Source organism: Dryas octopetala, chromosome 5 (assembly GCF_963921425.1).
Source record: "Dryas octopetala chromosome 5, drDryOcto1.1, whole genome shotgun sequence".
Classification (NCBI taxonomy): domain Eukaryota; kingdom Viridiplantae; phylum Streptophyta; class Magnoliopsida; order Rosales; family Rosaceae; genus Dryas; species Dryas octopetala.
Window position 1 is genome coordinate 1,846,873 of NC_141370.1, and position 14,606 is coordinate 1,861,478.

Below are 14,606 nucleotides of genomic sequence, written 5' to 3' on the forward strand. Positions count from 1 at the left end.
GGCTGAAGCAAATGAGATAGTGCCGCAGCCCCTGAGCCACTTTTCAGCACCTTCGCTGCCCACTCAACCATCGTGCATTCGGTATGCCACCATAGCCACTGATTTCGAAATCAAGAGTGGTCAGATTCACTTGTTGCCGAGCTACCATGGGCTGAATGGGGAGGATCCGATCCACTTTTTGAAGGAGTTTTCTGGGGTTTGTGAAGCCGCACAATTGAGGGGCCTGAATGCCGATCAGTACCGTTTGAGGATGTTCCCTTTTGCGCTTAAGGACAAGGCAAAGAGGTGGTTGTATTCGCTGCCCAGTGGTTCCATTTCGACATGGGATGATCTTTCGAGCAAGTTTTTGAACAAGTTCTATTCCATTTCCAAGACTAATTCGATTCGGAAGGAGATCCTTGGATTTGTGCAGAAGGCGGACGAACCATTCCATGAGACTTGGGACAGATTCAATGAGTTACTTACTAGCTGCCCACACCACAACTTATCTCCTTGGTATGTGATTTGCTGTTTTTATCAGGGATTGTTGGAGAGAGACCAAGCCAAGGTGGATTCAGCATGTGGTGGTGCGTTTATGTCAAAAACGGAGGATGAGGCTACAGAATTGTTTGAGTCGCTTTCTTTGAGTTCTCAACAATGGGATTCCAATCGTGGAAGAGGAGGACCAAAGAGAGGGTTATATGAGGTGGCTGATGTGCCAAACACCATGGAGGGACAGATTATGGAAATCAAGACTATGGTGCAGAAGTTATCTTTGGCTCAAGAGAAGATGATGAGTGCGCAAGGACAAGGGGGTGACGTGGAACAAGTAAACCAGGTTGGGAGCTATCCTAGGGTGCCATATGATCCATTTTCTAACACTTATAACCCTGGATGGAAGAACAACCCGAATTTCAGATGGAGCAACAACAATGGACAGCAAGCTAGTGGGAGCACCAACAAGCCGTATGTGCACCCTAATGCCGAGAGGTCTAGTTTGGAGGACAAGATTGCTCAGATTGCTCAAAGCACCACTTCCCTTGCCCAAAGCACCAATGCCTTCATGAACCGTACCGAGCAGCAGATGCAAGCCAATTCGAAGGCTATTGCACACTTGGAGAGTCAAATGGGTCAGATTGCCACTACTTTGGGTCAGAGAGAGAAGGGGAAGTTGCCAAGTCAGCCCATCGTCAACCCGAAGAATGAGGAGCATGTAAATGCTATTTTGAGGACTACTGCGAGAAAAAGAGTTAGAGTGGTCAAGACTAAGGAGGTGAAGGAAGTGATTGAGATCAGTGATAGTGAGGAAGAGGAGGATCCAGAAATGATTGAAGAGGAAGCTGATACACGTGTGATTCCCCTCATTCCGGACATTGACATCACCAAATTTCCAGCAACCATGAGGGAGTTGAAGTCTATTGAGAAGAAGGTTGAGGAGCAAGGGCATAGTCACAATGTTCCTAGGGAGATTTGTGGTTATCTCTTTGCATCTTTTCCAAGCAAGAAGAAGGATCCGGGCTCGTTGGTCATATCATGCAGCATAGGGGAGCATAAGATCACCAATGCCTTAGTTGACAGTGGTTCAGCTATCAATGTCATGCCGCTGGTTGTGTTCGAGAGGCTTGGATTTAAGGAGGCTGATTTGCAACCATTTGATGTGGACATTCGTTTCGCCAACTCTTCAGCCCAAAAAGCTTGTGGTATGCTTGTGGATGTTTTGGTTAAATGTCGTAAATTACTAATCCCCTCTGATTTCATAGTGCTAGATATGCCGACAATTCCGGGCGATGTCTCTATTATTCTTGGAAGACCATTTTTGTGCACCTCTAACATGGAGTACAAAGCATTGGAGAGCGCCATGACAATTCGGCACTACACCAAGCGAGAGCTGTATGTGCTCACTTCCGAGATGCCAGAAAACGAGGAGGTCACTTTTTATGGAGAGGAGAAGTCCGAGATGGAGAGCTTCCTCAGTTCGTTCCTAGGGAATGCCGAGAGTAGCAATGGCAAGAGGAAGAGGAAAGGACGTAAGTAAAGGAGATGGCAATGTCAGGCTGAAGACAGAAAAACAAGCGCTTATTGGGAGGCAACCCAAGTTTTTGTTTCGAATAATGGAGGAGAAGTCATTGAGGACCAAGGAGGCCGCGCCTACCCTTGGAGTGTCCACGCTTCCGTACGCAAGTAAACAGTTTCTTTATTTCGCTTCATAAGACAATTTTTCATTTTGGTGTGTTTATTTGGTTTTGGATGTTTGCTATTTCCCGTTTCGCTTAATGTGATCATTCTTGCATTTATTTCATATACATTGAGGGCAATGTATCATTTAAGTGTGGGGGGAAGGGCAATTGTCATTTGTTAGTGTTTTTAGGTTAGAACAAGTGTTTAGAGTGTTTTAAGTGTTTTTGAGTGTTTTTAGAAAAAGAAAAAAAAAAATTTTCGTTTTTAGTGTTTTTAGGTGTTTTTAGGTTAGGAAAAAACTTTTTCTTTTGTTTTTAAACTTAGGGTGTCAAAACCCACATCAAAATGCACGTTTTCATGAGATCTCATTCACCTTAGTGATGGATGTGATTCTTTTGAAGTGTGCGACATCGTTTTAAAAACAAAAAGTTTTTGAGTCATTTTGGTTGTTTCAGGTCGTTTTGAGTCCCCAACTAATTGATTTGAGTGTGCATGATTGTTATGAACATGTTTTAGTATTGTGTGTATATTTGGTGTTCTTTTCATTCTAATAGTGTTCCATAGCATATCTTGCAATTCTATGTCATTTGGCCTTGTTGATATGAATTTAGGTTGTGATTAGCATTACTAATGATTATATGCATAATAGAGTAGACTTGCATGACCTAAGTGAGCTTTTGAGCCCTGTTCTTCAATTCTTGAGTGTTGCGCGCCACTCTGATTCTATCATTGTCATATAAGTCGTTGTTTTGATCTCATTGTCTTTCATTTGGTCATTTGCTTGGAATATGCATAATCTTGAATCAATGAGCTAGAACTCTTTTCTTGTGTACACAAAGCATGCCGTATTTGCATAACTCTTGAGAAATGAATTTAGCCCTGTTTGTGTACCCCATAGCCTGAAAGCCTACCCATTACATGTTTTATCCTTAGTTACCCACTTTGAGCCGTTTAAGCCGTTTTCTTTGTTACCCCATACCAAACCCTAAGTTTGGGGGTGTACCACCCCTTTCATCCGTTTTACCCTTTGCATGGTATTGCAAGTTGTTTATATGTTGATTGAGGTGAAAAAGAAGTGAAAATGCACAGCTTATACAAAAATGTGCTAGAAAAGTATGTATGCCGTACCCAAAGAAAAAGAAAAAAGAAAAAGAAAAGAAATCAAAGAAAAGAGATGGGACGGTTTCAAAAGAAAAAAAAAAAAGAGAGAAGAAAAAAAAAAATGAGCAAAAAGAGTTCAAAGTAAGCTATGAAGTGCAAAGAAGCAAAGTGTACCTCAGAATGTGCTATTGATGCTTGCAATTCCATGAAATTAGCTCTTTGTGTTTCCTTTTCATTTCAATACCCTATCCTAGCCTAAGCCTTCATTATAACCCTATTAAAAGCCCTAGCTGATCTCAAGAGTGTGTATTATACTTATGTGGAGTCTATTCAAGAAAGGGAGCCTATGGCTATTGATTCTATTTCAAGCATTTGTATTCCTTTCATGAGATCAGTATTTCTTTCTAAATGTGCCTTTATTTCATGTACATATGTGAGCTAATTGCTTTTGTTATATATTTCCTCTCACATATACTTTTGAGTGCACATAACAACCCAATTCTTGAGTGTTTATCATTGAGAGTATGCCATAGTGAGGATTGGAGTTGAATCTATTATGTATGTACTGTTTTAGTCTTGTTTGTCTAAATACTTGGATTTGTGTCAAGGATGGCCTATATGACAATAGAGGAGCGAGGTATGTTATTTGAAATGTTATTAGAAGATGTTAGAGTCAGTCTTGAGTCTTTTCTTTCTTTTATTTGCTCGAGGACTAGCAAAATCTAAGTTTGGGGGTGTGATGAGTGTGCATTTTGCATCACTTTATGATACTAATTCCTTAACCTAGAGTGTTAGAACTCGCTATTTTGTGTTTCTTGTCTTGTTTTTGTGTTTTCAGGTCAAATGAAGCAGAAATGAGAAAAAGAAGCAAATGGAGCCATTTTGGGACATTTCCTGGTTAAACCAGGAAAAGTGCAGAAATCCTAGTCAAATGAGGATTCCTAGTCACACTAGGAAACATCAAGTCCAGAACCATCATTGCGGAGCCAGAAATGTGAAATCCTGATTCAAACAGGAAATCCTGGTTGAACTAGGAAACCTAACCCAACTAGGGAAAGGAGTCCTAGTGACACTAGGAGACCCCAGGGGCAATATGGTCATTACGAGAAGTCGAAATGGATAAGGAATCTCTCATTCTCAAGAAATCCTAGTTGCACCAGGAAATGTTTTTCAAGGTTCCAGAAGCTTCCAGAAGGTGGTGGACATCCATGGAAATGAATGGAGGGAAGAAATGAATTTGAATTCAAATGGAAATGAGGGGCAAAATGGGAAGTCAAAAGTGGAGGGCCCATGGGCCCTAGGGATGCCGAACCAAGTGGGCCATGCATGCACATGCATGGGCCCAAACCCTAGCAGCCCAAAAGCCACACGCAAGGAGGAAGATGGCAGCCCATGCATGCGCATGCATGCCATGCAAACCCTAGCAAGACAAGGGGCCATGCGCAAGCCCAAAGTGACAAGCCCAAGGTGGAAGCCCATGGAGTGAAACCCTAGCCCATCTTGTGCAAGCTACTGAAGCCCAACATGGAAGCCCAACATGCAAGCCCAAAGCCCAAGGCTACCAGCCCATGCGCCAAGGAGGGACCCTAGCTAGGCTAGGCGTGAGCAACTTAAGCCCAAAGGGGGAAGCCCATGCCGCAAGGCCCTAGTCAGCTAACCCTAGCTGAAGCCGCAAGGCACTAGGAAAAGGAAAACCCTATGCAGCCGCAAGTCTCTTCCTTGCCTCTCAAGGAAGGCTTCTCCTATTTAAACCCCCTCATTCAGACTTTTAGAGAACATTATTTTCTCTCCTCCTCCAGCCGAAATCACTCTCTCTCTCCCTCTTAGTTTTATTTTGCTGTTTTAGGGTTTTAGTTTCAGACTTTTATTCTTGTAAGGTGAGCCGAATTCAGAGAGAGGTTTAGGAAGAGGGTGGCGTGACAAGTGAGAGGGAAGGACCACCTGCTGCCGCAAGCCCAAGCTCACCTTGCCGTGAGCCAATTGCTTGTGCTAGGTGCTTCCTTCTTCCTCCCTCCTTGCCGCAGCCCCCATTTGTTGCACCTCTGATTTTTGTTTTCCTTTTCCTTCTAGTATCTATTCTTATTGTTGGATCATGTTACTGATTTTATTTAATTAGTTTGCTGTTTTATTTAGTTGTCTCTTTAATTCCTTTATAGCTTTGGTTCTGAAATTATTTAGCTATTTATGTTTATGCAATTTAATTTATGTGATCTCATTTAATTGTGTAGTTGTTCTAGTTGCTTTATGTTTCTGATTTTTTAATTAGTGCATGCGTTTAATCTTGTGTGTCTTGCGTTTCTGATTTCATTTAGTTTATGCTTCTAAGTTTGTTTAATTTGTGTTTCTGATTTCCGTTAACAATCATGAATTGGGACTTTATTTATTTGTTGCTGTTTTGTTTCTTTTATTTGTTTTATTTAATTATGTAGGTTAGTTATTCTATCTTGCATGTTAGTTGTAGGTCGATTAATGGATTTGCATGTTCTAACAAATCGTTTATCCGTCTCTTGGTCTGTTAGTTTGATGTTTGCGCATATTAAATTTCCACTATCTATTAAAACCCCCGTCACTAGTTGTTTGCATCCTTTGACTGGCCACCTTAGGGTAATTGCATCTAGTTTATCCGTTAGGTTTAGCTGTGAAATAGTCAAAGACACTAAACCACAAGTAACAAGGGAATAAGGGATTATTCTTGGTAGTGGGGTTGGGCGACCTCTATAAGGAAATAGTCAAAGCTTATATGTTGTGCATGTTTGACGTTCTCATAAAACTTAATGACTCCTGCATGGGTAACAGCTGCCCTAGCTTGAACTAGGGAACATGTAGGTTAACTAGCTAAGGAAGGCCCAAGAAGCTCTTAGTTTATGCATTAGGAGAACAATGGCGAGAAAGTAACTAGCCAAACCTTTTTAGCTGTCAAACTTTAATATGTTGTGTTCAAATTAACTGTCATTAGCCTTGGATGGTTATTGCATGCTTATCTGATTTGAAACTGAAAACTTAACATTGCAAGATAGAATAAAGTGTGTGTGCGTGTGGTGATGTGTGCGTGTGTTTCCATCTTCCAAAACCCCCCATTTAGTTATTCTAGTGATTAACTGCATTGATTTATTGTATATTAACCATTCCCTGTGGGATCGACCTCGTGCTTGTACGCTTTGCTACTGATGCGATTCGTGCACTTGCGAGTAAACTTAGAATGAGATAATTGTTTATTTTATTCTAAGAAAACACATCAACATTGGGCGACCTCTATAAGGAAATAGTCAAAGCTTATATGTTGTGCATGTTTGACGTTCTCACGAATCTTAATGACTCTTACATGGGTAACAGCTGCCTTAGCTTGAACTAGGGAGCATGTAAGTTAACTGATTAAGGAAGGCCCAATAAGCTCTTAGTTTATGCATTAGGAGAACAATTGCGAGAAAGTAACTAGCCAAACCTTTTTAGCAGTCAAACTTTAATACAAATTAACTGTCATTAGCCTTGGATGGTTATTGCATGCTGTTGATGTGTTTTCTTAGAACAAAATAAATAATTACGTTATTCTAAGTTTACTCGCAAGTGCACGAATCGCATCAGTAGCAAAGCGTACAAGCACGAGGTCGATCCCACAGGGAATGGTTAATATACAACAAATCAGTGCAAATAATCACTAGAATAACTAAATGGGGGGTTTTGAAAGATGGAAACACACGCACACATCACCACACGCACACACACTTTATTCTATCTTGCAATGTTAAGTTTTCGGTTTCAAATCAGATAAGCATGCAATAACCATCCAAGGCTAATGACAGTTAATTTGAACACAACATATTAAAGTTTGACAGCTAAAAAGGTTTGGCTAGTTACTTTCTCGCCATTGTTCTCCTAATGCATAAACTAAGAGCTTCTTGGGCCTTCCTTAGCTAGTTAACCTACATGTTCCCTAGTTCAAGCTAGGGCAGCTGTTACCCATGCAGGAGTCATTAAGTTTTATGAGAACGTCAAACATGCACAACATATAAGCTTTGACTATTTCCTTATAGAGGTCGCCCAACCCCACTACCAAGAATAATCCCTTATTCCCTTGTTACTTGTGGTTTAGTGTCTTTGACTATTTCACAGCTAAACCTAACAGATAAACTAGATGCAATTACCCTAAGGTGGCCAGTCAAAGGATGCAAACAACTAGTGACGGGGGTTCTAATAGATAGTGGAAATTTAATACGTGCAAACATCAAACTAACAGACCAAGAGACGGATAAACGATTTGTTAAAGCATACGAATCCATTAATCAACCTACGACTAACATGCAAGATAGAATAACTAACCTACATAATTAAATAAAACAAATAAAAGAAACAAAACAGCAACAAATAAATGAAATCCCAATTCATGCTTGTTAACGGAAATCAGAAACGCAAATTAAACAAACTTAGAAGCATAAACTAAACAACTAATTTAAAGTGCATAAACTAAATGAAATCAGAAACGCAAGACACACAATATTAAACGCATGCACTAATTAAAAATCAGAAACATAACGCAACTGAAACAACTACACAATTAAATTAGATTACATAAATTAAATTGCATAAACATAAATAACTAAATAAATTCAGAATCAAAGCTATAAAAGAAATAAAGAGACAACTAAATAAAACAGCAAATTAATTAAATAAAATCAGTAACATAATCCAACAATAAGAATAGAAACTAGAAGGAGAAGGAAAACAAAAATCAGAGGTGCAACAAATGGGGGCTGCGGCAAGGAGAGAGGAAGAAGGAGGCACCCAACACAAGCAATTGGCTCGCGGCAAGGTGAGCTTGGGCTTGCGGCAGCAGGTGGTCCTTCCCTCTCACTTGTCACGCCACCCTCTCTCTAAGTCTCTCTCTGAATTTGGCTCACCTTACAAGAGAAATAAAAGCTGAAAATAAAACCCTAAAACAGAAAAATAAAACTAGGAGGGAGAGAGGTTTCGGCTGGAGTAGGAGGAAAAATAATGATTAAAAGGTTGTCTCTAAAAGTCTGAATGAGGAGGTTTAAATAGGAGAAGCCTTCCTTGAGAGGCAAGGAAGAGGAAACATGCGGCTGCTAGGTTTCCCTTTCCTAGTGCCTTGCGGCTTCAGCTAGGGTTATCTGACCCTTGGGCTTGCGGCATGGGCTGGTCCCTTTGGGCTTGAGTGGCTCACGCCTAGCCTAGCTAGGGTCCCTCCTTGGCGCATGGGCTGATAGTCTTGGGCTTCCATGTTGGGCTTCAGCTGCTTGCACAAGATGGGCTAGGGTTTCACTCCATGGGTTTCCATCTTGGGCTTGTCACCTTGGGCTTGCGCATGGCCCCTTGTCTTGCTAGGGTTTGCATGGCATGCATGCGCATGCATGGGCTGCCATCTTCCTCCTTGCGTGTGGCTTTTGGGCTGCTAGGGTTTGGGCCCATGCATGTGCATGCATGGCCCACTTGGTTCGGCATCCCTAGGGCCCATGGGCCCTCCACTTTTGACATCCCATTTTGCCCCTCATTTCCATTTGAATTCAAATTCATTTCTTCCCTCCATTCATTTCCATGGATTTCCACCACCTTCTGGAAGCTTCTGGAACCTTGAAAAACATTTCCTGGTGCAACTAGGATTTCTTGAGAATGAGAGATTCCTTATCCATTTCGACTTCTCGTAATGACCATATTGCCCCTGGGGTCTCCTAGTGTCACTAGGACTCCTTTCCCTAGTTGGGTTAGGTTTCCTAGTTCAACCAGGATTTCCTGTTTGAATCAGGATTTCACATTTCTGGCTCCGCAATGATGGTTCTGGACTTGATGTTTCCTAGTGTGACTAGGAATCCTCATTTGACTAGGATTTCTGCACTTTTCCTGGTTTAACCAGGAAATGTCCCAAAATGGCTCCATTTGCTTCTTTTTCTCATTTCTGCTTCATTTGACCTGAAAACACAAAAACAAGACAAGAAACACAAAATAGCGAGTTCTAACACTCTAGGTTAAGGAATTAGTATCATAAAGTGATGCAAAATGCACACTCATCACATGCTTATCTGATTTGAAACTGAAAACTTAACATTGCAACATAGAATAAAGGGTGTGTGCGTGTGGTGATGTGTGCGTGTGTTTCATCTTCTAAACCCCCCCCCCCCCCATTTAGTTATTCTATTGATTATTTGAATTGATTTGTTGTTTACTAACCATTCCCTGTGGGATCGACCTCGTGCTTGTACGCTTTGCTACCGATGCTATTCGTGCACTTGCGAGTATACTTGGAATGAAATAGATGTTTATTTTGTTCTACGAAAACATTCAACAGGTAGCCCATTGCATAGTATATCAACTTCAGAATGAGCCTCGCTTCCAGCCAGCCACCCAAAGGTAATGGGGAAAGAAAGCAATTAGCCTACAGACCTCTGACTTCCCTAATGATGGAATTGAATCCTTAGAATCTTGTTGCAACATCATTTTCAAATAAAAACAAAGTTTAGAGTCTTTTTGTTTTAATTGTGGTTTTAGAGTCCCCAACAAGTTGATTGATTGTTTATGGTCATTGAGAAGCATGTTTAGCATTGAGTTTATGATATGTATTCTTCTTTTTCTAATAGTGTTCCATAACCTATTTTATGATTCTATGTGATTAGGTCTTGTTTTCAAAAACTTGAGTTGTGATTTGCATGATTTAGTGAATCATATACATCTTAGAGTAGACTTATGTGACCCATGTAAAATTTTGAGCATTGTCCTTCATTTCGCGAGTGTTGTACATGACTCTATTCTTTTCTTGTCATTTAAGTCGTTGTATGATCTCATTGTTTTTGATCAAAAACTTGAAATTTATATATATTTTTTAATCAATGAACTAGAACTTCTTTCTTATTCTAGGCAAAGCATGTTTATAACTACATGAATCTTAGAAGATGATTTTAGGCCATGTTTGTTTTACCTATAGCCGAAAAGCCTACCCATTATTTGTTTTATCCTTAGTAACCCATTTTGAGCCTTTTTAAGCCGTATTCTTTGTTGCCCCACACCAAACCCTATGTTTGGGGGTGCTATACCCATTCTACCCGTTTACCCTTATCTATGGTTTTGCATTAATTAAGATTGAGGTTGTAAATAAATGATTATGATTAGCTTGAAGGAGAAGAAAATGAAATGTGCTTAATTGTATATGTCGTGCCCTAAGAAAAAAAAATAATAAATTAAAAAAAAAAAAAAAAAAGAAAGGAGTAGGGACGGTTTCAAAAGAAGAAGTAAGCAAAAGCATTCAAGCTCAAGCTATGATGTGTTAAAAAGCAAGGTATGCCTCAGAATGATCTATTGTTCTTGCAATTCTATAGTTTATAGCCCTTTGTTTATCCCTTTCATTTCAATATCTTACCTTACCCTAAGCCTTCATTATAACCCCTATGAAGCCCTAATTGATTTTAGGAGAAGTGTAGTTCTTAATGTGGAGTCTAGGAGAGAAGGGAGCTTATGGTTATTGATTTTATTTCAAGTATTTTGATTTTCCTTTCCATGAGATCGTGTTCCCTTTCGAATGTGCCTTTGTTTCATGCTAATATGTGAGCTATTTGTCTTTGATTACATATTTCCTCTCACATATCCTTTTGAGTGCACAAATCAATCCAATTCTTGAGTGCTTTATTGTTGAGAGTATGCCTTGGTAAGGATTGGAGTTGAATCTACACTACTACAGAAAGTGTCATAGATGACACCCAATATTTAGATATAATGACTCATCTTTTTTAATAAGTCATTAAACCCTTTTTATGACAGTTCAGTCCACACTTAAAACATATTTCACTTGAAAAAGTGAAATATTTTTTCACTTTCCCCCGCAACCCCATATCTCTCTCTTCTCTTTCTTCTCTCTCCTCTCTCTCTCTCCCCGAGTTCTCTCTTCAATCTGCAACAGTTCTGCAGCGGCTGGCAACGGGACCGGCACCAGGCTGCTTGCCTCCTCCTCCCCTTCTCCCTCTGGTCTTCGTCTCCTCGACCACCCAGCCAAGGACCCGATTTGAACCCAAACAGCGTCAAACCCCTTTCTAGCGATCCACCGTTTTCGGCGACGGCAAGGTGTCGCGCCACCACCAACCTTCTCTCCTCGGTGCCCTGAACCTCCTAATACATTTCTTTTGTTCCGACGACGACGCATGGCGGCGCATCGAAACAAAGAAGCTCGTGGGTTTTCCGGCGAGTTTACAGCGACTCCGGCAGCTGTTGGCCTCAACCCAGGTATCAATCTTGGTCCCATCTTTTTTCTCTACATCTCTGTGTACTGGGATTGATCTGAAATTTAAAGGAATGAAAAACCCTAAATCCGAACCCACAACTACTGCGAGCTTTGTCGTGATGTATGGTTTTGATATGTGTGTGGATAATTGGTTTAAGTTTTCTCTCTCAATTCACTATCAGTCATTGTTTATAAAATATCTATTTATGTTCTCCATGAATTTGATATTGGGTTGGGGGTGATTAGTATTTCTGTATGTCTTGGTGAATCTGATATTGGGTTTTTCAATATTTGATATTCTCATAATCTAGGTTAATTTGATTTTTTTTTCTTCTTATAAATCTACTTATCCTCTCTAATTAGAGTTTATAAATTTCTGCCTTATGTAGTAATCTTCGTGCTTATCTGTTGAATTATTGAGAAGAAGCAGTACTCTATGGATATCTCTTCTAAGTTGGAATCAGTTTCTCTTTGGTGCCTTCCATCATTGTGGTGGTCAGTCTTCTGCCATTGTCTCTGTTTTCTAATTAATCAGCAATCCCTAATCAACCTTCTTAAATTATTGGCTATTGTTAGTTTTAGCTGAATGAATCCTATATCAAGAGAATTAGTTTATTTGATTTCAGCTTCTGTTCTAAAGCTAATATAATCTAAGGTTAAAACTTTGCAGGCGGTGTGCATCCTCATGGCTATGATTGCAACCCTGCCACACATAATTCCGCTGCAAATTATAACCTGAAGTTTCAGATTTTGATATGTTTCCCAAGTTCCTAATTATAGACCTGAAGTTTCAAATTTTGATATGTTTCCCAAGTTCCTAATTATTTGTCTAAAACTATCAGATTCCTAGTATATATTAATCTAAAATTTTTAAACATGACACTCGTACCTCTACAACATGGGCTCCTGAGGGTCAGTCATTATGTATCAAACATTTTATAACTTTGTATTTAGAATTTATTCTGTCTTTGTAGGTAAAAAAAAATGACTTTGCGGATCCAATTTTTATGACTTTGTATTTAAATTCTTTCCTTTTTGGTCTGTTTCTTAACTCACTATAGTGCAAGTGAGTGAATGATGGCAACAGAGAAGGTGGTGAAGACAGTGATAGTGGGAAATTATGTGGAGATGGAGACTGAAGGGAAGCCCAAGAGCTTCAGGACTAAGCTCTCCAAGTTCTTTTGGGATGGTGGCTCTGCTTATGATGCTTGGTTCAGCTGTGCTTCAAATCAAGTAATTTGAAATGGGTCATCTTTGTTTTGTTCATTATGTGTTTGTTTTTTGGTGGGTTCTAATGGATTGAATGTGTGTGATCAAGTGGCTCAAGTTTTGCTTACTCTGCCATACTCATTCTCACAGCTGGGGATGCTCTCAGGCACACTTTTTTTAGCTCTTCTATGGCTTGTTGGGAAGCTGGACAGCTTACCTCATTAGCACACTCTATGTAGATGAATACAGAACAAGAAAAGAAAGAGAACAAGTTGATTTTAGAAACCATGTCATCCAGGTTAGTTTAACACTTTAACTCACCCTCTAACCCCACAACTTCGTACTGAATGACATACCTGACTGATGATTAGCATATATATATAATAATGTTCTTTTAATATCTGATTGCATTGTTTATATACATATGTTATATGTGGTTTTGCAATTTGATTTAGCTAAGTTCTGACATGCACTAGCTACTACAAAAAAGCTTAATAGAGGAGCAGTTATTCTTACTAACATGATTGGTCTTGGAAACAAGGCATGCAGCAAACAAGGTAAGTCTTATTTCATTAATTTCCTTCCCTATATCTTTTTTGAGGTCTTTCGTTTACTTGTTGCTATGTCGTTCAAATGGTATGTAGGTATGCAAGTACCTATTATCAATTCTCAAGAGTGGTTCTTTTTATTTTTTACTATCTAAATTTATGAATTTAAAACTGGGGATGAGACAAGTCTTCCATTCTTAGATTTTGGTTTCCATTGAACAAGGTTTCCATTGAACAAGTCTTATGTCTTTGTAGGTAAAGAAATCTGTCTTTGGAGGTCCAATTTTTATGACTGTGTATTTAAAATTTTGTTTTTTTGGTATGTTTCTTAACTTAGTTGTATCTTGATGATTGTCAAGGTAGGGCTGTCTACATACGTGACCAAGTAAATTGCACAGTTTGGACTCTCAAGGTTTTTCCAAAGTTTTACAACCTTTTTCTTCTAGCTATATGTATTTCTTTTTATTGGTTATATGGTTTGTTGGTATCAGTTGTCTTAGGTTGCTTGATTTTCACTGATGTTTGCTTTTTTTTTTTTTTTTTTTTTAAGTACTTAAAGTTGTGTTATGTTTAATTTTTGTTTGTTGCTTGGGCACAGGTACTCTGTTATTGGCTAGGGTGATTGCAGTGTGACCTTAGCTAGGGTGATTGCAGTGACTTGTACCATCAGCCATGCTTTAGTAATATTTTGTTTATTTATTTCTTTAACAACAAATTACTTGTTTAATTGTAATTTGTTCATTTAGTAAATTCGAAATTGGTTTTGTATTCCTATTCATAGTATTTTGGTCACTAATATATAAGTTTTGGCTAGTAATACCTTTTTGTGGTGTGTATTCGAAGGATGTTATTTTATTTTATTTTTTGGATAATTTTAAAGTTTCAATGACTCATTTTAGCTGTCATCTTTGCTATAAAATGACTCTTTTTTGGGTTTTAATGACTCTTTTTATTTGTCATCTTTTAGATTTAATGACACATTTATAAGATTTAATGACACATAAATTGTGTCATCGAAGACTTTTAATGACACTTTTTGCGTGTCATGTTTATAGAATTTTAATGACACCCACATAGATGACTCATTTCATATGTGTCATAAAATGAATTAGATGACACGGTTTCAGTGTCATCTTTGACGATTTTTGTAGTAGTGCTATTTTGTATATGTTGATCAATTTCTTGCTTGTCTAACACTTGGGTTATGAAGAGAATGACCTATATGCACAATGGAGGAGTAAGTATGTTGTTTCAAGCATTATTAGAATTTGAAGAATGAATATTATATATGTCTTGCTCTACTATGTTTTTGTTGGTGTAACAACCCGACCCAAATTTCTCAGAAATTTAAAATTTTTATTCTACTTTGTTCA

The 14,606-nt window shown here is 38.9% G+C and overlaps 1 long non-coding RNA gene and 1 other non-coding gene across 2 annotated transcripts; one reads left to right on the forward strand and one right to left on the reverse strand.

Moving 5' to 3' along the window:
- Window positions 1–380: 380 nt before the first annotated feature.
- On the reverse strand, window positions 381–486 carry LOC147283527 (small nucleolar RNA R71). Its single transcript, XR_015122707.1, has one exon. It is a non-coding gene; the product is annotated as a small nucleolar RNA R71 (small nucleolar RNA).
- A 10,706-nt stretch (window positions 487–11,192) lies between these two features.
- LOC147283528 (uncharacterized) lies at window positions 11,193–14,374 on the forward strand. The gene is made up of 7 exons (XR_015122413.1): window positions 11,193–11,478; window positions 11,866–11,971; window positions 12,538–12,709; window positions 12,836–12,983; window positions 13,141–13,242; window positions 13,593–13,645; window positions 13,832–14,374. It is a non-coding gene; the product is annotated as an uncharacterized LOC147283528 (long non-coding RNA).
- Window positions 14,375–14,606: the final 232 nt, after the last annotated feature.